The 6000-nt window shown below is 47.3% G+C and overlaps 1 protein-coding gene across 2 annotated transcripts in view; it reads right to left on the minus strand.

Moving 5' to 3' along the window:
• Nucleotides 1-4345, minus strand: part of ldlrad4a (low density lipoprotein receptor class A domain containing 4a) — a 440909-nt gene extending 436564 nt beyond the window's left edge. For both annotated transcript variants that reach the window (XM_070896472.1, XM_070896482.1), the window contains exon 1: nt 4119-4345. The gene's annotated coding sequence lies outside the window, so the exon portion shown is untranslated. The remainder of the gene's footprint in view (nt 1-4118) is intronic.
• Nucleotides 4346-6000: the final 1655 nt, after the last annotated feature.

Genomic DNA, 6000 nt, shown 5'->3' on the forward strand with positions numbered 1-6000 from the left:
CCCTAGCTATGAAGGCCAACATACCATTTGCCTTCTTCACCGCCTGCTGTATCTGCATGCCAACTTTCAATGACTGATGTACCATGACACCCAGGTCTCGTTGCACCTTCCCTTTTCCTAATCTGCTACCATTCAGATAATATTCTGCCTTCGTGTTTTTGCTACCAAAGTGGATAACCTCACATTTATCCACATTATACTGCATCTGCCATGCATTTACCCACTCACCTAGCCTGTCCAAGTCACCCTGCAGCCTTTTAGCGTCCTCCTCACAGCTCACACCGAAACCCAGCTTAATGTCATCTGCAAATCTGGAGATATTACACTCAATTTCCTCATCCAAATCATTAATGTATATTGTAAAGAGCTGGGGTCCCAGTACTGACCCCTGCGGCACCCCACTAGTTACTGCCTGCCATTCCGAAAAGGACCCGTTTATCCTGACTCTTTGCTTCCTGTCTGCCAACCAGTTCTCCATGCATGTCAGTACATTACCCCCAATACCATGTGCTTTAATTTTGCACACCAATCTCGTGTGGGACCTTGTCAAAAGCCTTTTGAAAGTCCAAATACACCACATCAACTGGTTCTCCCTTATCCACTCTGCCAGTTACATCCTCAAAAAAATTCTAGAAGATTTATCAAGCAAGATTTCCCTTTCATAAATCCATGCTGACTTGGACCGATCCCGTCACTGCTTTCCAAATGTGCTGCTATTTCATCTTTAATAATTGATTCCAACATTTTCCCCACTACTGATGTCAGGCTAACTGGTTTACAATTACCCGTTTTCTCTCTCCCTCCTTTCTTAAAAAGTGGTGTTACATTAGCTACCCTCCAGTCCATAAGAACCGATCCAGATTCGATAAGACTGTTGGAAAATGATCAGCAACGCATCCACTATTTCTAGGGCTACTTCCTTAAGTACTCTGGGATGCAGACTATCAGGCCCGGGGATTTATCGGCCTTCAATCCCATCCATTTCCCTAACACAATTTCCCGCCTAATAATAATTTCCTTCAGTTCCTCCTTCTCATTAGACCCTCGGTCCCCTAGTATTTCCGGAAGGTTATTTGTGTCTTCCTTCGTGAAGACAGAACCAAAGTATTTGTTTAACTGGTCCGCCATTTCTTTGTTCCCCATTATAAATTCACCTGAATCTGATTGCAAGGGACCTACGTTTGTTTTCACTAATCTTTTTCTCTTCACATATCAAGATTCACAGCGCGGCCCTCAAACATGGACCATTCCTATACCTCGGGAGCCTCTTGTCAACAAAGGCAGACATTGATGCGGAGATTCAACATCGCCTCCAGTGCGTCAGTGCAGCCTTCGTCCGCCTGAGGAAAAGAGTATCCGAAGACCAGGCCCTCAAACTTACCATCAAGCTCATGGTCTACAAGACTGTAATAATACCCGCCCACCTGTATGGATCAGAGGCACGGACGATGTACAGAAGCGACATCAAGTCACTGGAGATATATCACCAACGATGTCTCCGCAAGATCCTGCAAATCCCCTGGGAAGACAGACGCACCAACATCAATGTCCTCATCCAGGCTAACATCTCCAGCATTGAAGCACTAACCACACTCAATCAGCTTCTCCGGGCAGGCCACTTAGTTTGCATTCCAGACACGAGACTCCCCCAAGCAATTTCTCTAGGAGCTCCTTCATGGCAAACGAGCCAAAGGTGGGCAGCGGAAACGTTACAAGGATACCCTCAAAGCCTCCCTGGTGAAGTGCGACATCACCACTGACATCTGGGAGACCCTGGCCGAAGACCGCCCTAGGTTGAGAAAGTGCATCCGGGAGGGCATTGAGCTCTTCAAATCTCAACGCTGCGAGCGTGAAGAGGTCAGGCGCAGGCAGCGGAAGGAGCGTGTGGCAAATCAGTCCCAGCCCCCCTTCCCTCGACGAATGTCTGTCCCACCTGTGACAGGGTCTGTGGCTCTCGTATTGGACTGTTCAGCCAACAAAGAACTCACTTCAGGAGTGGAAGCAAGTCTGAGGGACTGTCTATGATGATGATGACAGCGACACTAATATAGTTCACCCATCACCCCTCCGTTAACTTTGGTGTCCCCCAAAGAACTGTCCCTGCCGCTTCTTTTTTCTCATCTACATGCTGCATCATTCGAAAACACAGCGTCAGTTTCCACGTGTACGTTGACGACACCCAGCTCGACATCACCACCACCACATCGCTTGAACCCTCCATGGTATCTAAATTGTCAGATTGCTTGCCCAACATCCAGTACTGGATGAGCTGAAATTTCCTCCAACTACATATTTAGAAGACCATTGTCTTCAGTCTCCACCATAAACCCTGTTCCCTAGCCACCAATTCCACCCTCTCCCTGGCACGTGTCGGAGGTTGAACCAAACTGTTTGCAAACTTGGTGTCATATCTGACCCCGAAATAAGCTTCCGACCACATATCCACCATCACGAAGACCACCTATTTCCACCACCGGAACATCGTCTGACTCCGCCCACCTCAGCTCATCTGCTGCTGAAACCCTCATCCCTGCCTTTGTTCCCTCTAGACTTGACTATTCCAACGCACTCTGGACAGCCTCCCACGTTCTATCCTCCGTAAACTTCAGGTTATCCAAAACTCTTCTACCCGTGTCCTAAATCACACCAAGTATCGTTCACCCATCATCCCTGTGCTCACTCACATTGGCTCTTGGTTTAACAATGCCTCTTTTAAAATTCTCATCCTGCTTTTCAAATCCCTCCTTGGCCTTGACCCACCCTATCTCTAAGCTCCTCCAGCCCCACAACCCTCCAAGATATCTGCACTCCTCCAATTCTAACCTAGAACATGGTCGATTATAATCACTCAACCATTGGTAACCGTGCCTTCAGCTGCCGTGACCCTAAGCTCTGGAATTTCCTCCCTAAATTTCTCTGCCTCTCTTTCCTCCTTTAAGATGCTCCGTCCCAATATCTCCTTAGTGTCAAATTTTGTCAGATAACACTCCAGTGAAGTGCCTTGGGACATTTTACCAGGTCAAAGGCGCTATATAAATACAAGTGGTTGTTACATAAATATAATTTGTTGCTACTGTGTACAACACACACAACGCAGCCATTATAAAGCAATACTCCCACTGCAAGAGGTGTACTAGATCTGCTCTGACATTGAAGGGTATGAAAAATGGGCTGGGGAGTGGAGGGAGAGATTCATGTTTGCTCCACTACTAGCTTGGAGTTATCATTCATGGTTACTCAAACAGCCCAAAAGTAGCTCAGATCCTAGATGAACCTTCCTGAAGCATCGTCAATCATGCTTTATATTTGCAACAAACTTTTATATAAAAAAAAAGTTAGACCCCTCATGTATTAAGATGGTGATACACCATTAGGACAGCACAGTAAATCCAAACGCTGCAACACCATCACTCTGCCATAGCAGAATAAAACCGATTTTAAAAGTACATATTTGGTAGTTATACCTGCTTAAAGTGCAGAAGTACACCTTGAGTAATTGTGCATTTAGCATCCAAGAGGTATTTTCTGTCCCAAGTTACCGTTTGAAAAGCAAACCAGCCGTTTAGCAAGGTAAAATGTGTCAAAAAAAAGTCCATCTATAAAATTAACACAAACCTTCACGCGAATTGAATGTGAAGCAGCCCGAGTTTTGCCCTGACCAAAGATATACTCCTGCACTTCAATGCCCTGTGCAACTACCCAAAAAAAAATTACTTTTAAAATGGGTTTTATTTTGCTGTGGCAGAGTGATGGTGTTGCAGCACTTGGATCGGCTGTGCTGTTGACTTTAAACTTGGGCCTCTCTGGCTGGAACACAGAGACAACACAAGAGACAGCATTCAGCGTGTGACTGACTGCCCCAGTCTGGCTGCAACTCTCCTCCGTGTCTGGGAACACAACACACACTGCACACCGCAAAACAACCATTTTACAAACCTCCCTCCCCCTCCCTTCCAAACCCCCGGCCGGCCAACAACCCCAGCCCGACACAGGAAAGCCGACAAGAGGAAGATTTAGCCGCCCTCCCCTCTTCTCGGAATTAACTTTTTTTCCCTCTCTCCTCGTTCTCGCCTTAAAGCAATAAAATGACAGCGAGATTCGCTCGCTCGCTCACTCACCGATCGCGGCTCTGGTCCTGCGTGTGTGTGTGTGTGGCGGCGTCAGTCACTGACTGACTTGACTGACTGAGCGGCGCTCGAGCGCGCCTCCTCCTCCTCCCACCCGCACCCGCTCTCGCTCTAACCGTCTCTCGCAGCGCGCCCGCCCGCCTCCTCCTCCTCCTGTCGTCACTGCTCCTCGCTCTAGCTCCATCCAGACGGGCAGGAAGGCGCGCGCGTGGGGAGGGGGCTGAAGGACAAGGAGGAGGAGGGGTGGAAAGAGGAACAACCCCTCACCAACCCCCGCATCCCACTCCTCCTCCTCCTCACCGCCGAGCTTCTCGACCTCGCTGCCGTCCCCGCAGCGCCACCTGCAGGACGGGAAGGTGACACTGCTGTCTGGATGGGTGCGCTGTGTTACTGGGGACTGTTTTGGGTTGGTTGGGTGGGGAGGGGTTGTTACTAAGGACTATTTTGGTTTGAGGGGTGTGGGGGGGGGGGGGGTTGTTACTAGGGATTGGAAAGTTGGGGGGGGGGGGGGGGCGGTGAGAAGAGGGTGTCCTAACATGTGGCTGGGAAAATGTTAGAGTCCATTATTAAAGCAGTAGCAGGATATTTGGAAAAGCAAAATTTGGTCAGGCATTTATGAAGGGGAAGTCATGTTTAACAGATTTGCTGGAGTTCTTTGAGGATGTAACAAACAGGATAAAGGAGAACCAGTGGATGTGGTGTATTTGGACTTCCAGAAGGCATTTGACAAGGTACCACATAAAAGGTTATGGCACAAGATAAAAGTTCACGGGGTTGGGGGCAATATATTAACATGGATAGAGGATTGGCTAACGAACAGAAAACAGAGCGTAGGGATAAATGGTTCATTCTCAGGTTGGCAACCAGTACTTGTGAGGTGCCGCAGGGATCAGTGCTGGGAACCCCAACTATTTACAATCAATATTAATGACTTGGAAGAAGGGACTGAGTGTAACATAGCCAAGTTTGCTGACGATACAAAGATGGGAGGAAAATCAATGTGTGAGGAGGACACACAAAATCTGCAAAGGGACACAGACAGGCTAAATGAGTGAGCAAAAATTTGGCAGATGGAGTATAATGTTAGAAAGTGTGAGGTCATGCACTTTGGCAGAAAAAAAATCAAAGAGCAAGTTATTATTTAAATGGAGAAAATTTGCAAAGTGCCGCAGTACAGCGAGACCTGGGAGTACTTGTGCATGAAACACAAAAGGATAGTAGTATGCAGGTACAGCAAGTGATCAGGAAGGCCAATGGTATCTTGGCCGTTATTGCAAAGGGGATGGAGTATATAAGTAGGGAAATCTTGCTACAGCTATATAAGGTATTGGTGAGGCCACACCTGGAATACTGCGTACAGTTTTGGTTTCCATATTTACGAAAGGATATACTTGCTTTGAAGGCAGTTCAGAGAAGGTTCACTAAGTTGATTCCGGGGATGAGAGGGTTGACTTATGAGGAAAGGTTTGGTAGGTTAGGCTTCTACTCATTGATCTTATCAAAACGTATAAGATTATGAGGGGGCTTGAAAAGGTAGATGCAGAGAGGATGTTTCTACTGATGGGAGAGACGAGAACTAGAGGGCATGATCTTAGAATAAGGGGCCGCCCATTTAAAACTGAGATGAGGACAAATTTTTTCTTCTCAAAAGGTTGTAAATCTGTGGAATTCGCTGCCTCAGAGAGCTGTGGAAGCTGGGACATTGAATAAATTTAAGACAGAAATAGACAGTTTTTTAAACGATAAGGGATTAAGGGGAGCGGACGGGGAAGTGGAGCCGAGTCAATCATCAGATCAGCCATTATTGAATGGCAGAGCAGGCTCAAGGGGCCTTGTGGCCTACTCCTGTTCCTATTTCTTATGCTCTTCTGTC

The sequence above is a fragment of the Pristiophorus japonicus genome, chromosome 1 (assembly GCF_044704955.1).
Source record: "Pristiophorus japonicus isolate sPriJap1 chromosome 1, sPriJap1.hap1, whole genome shotgun sequence".
NCBI classification, from domain to species: domain Eukaryota; kingdom Metazoa; phylum Chordata; class Chondrichthyes; family Pristiophoridae; genus Pristiophorus; species Pristiophorus japonicus.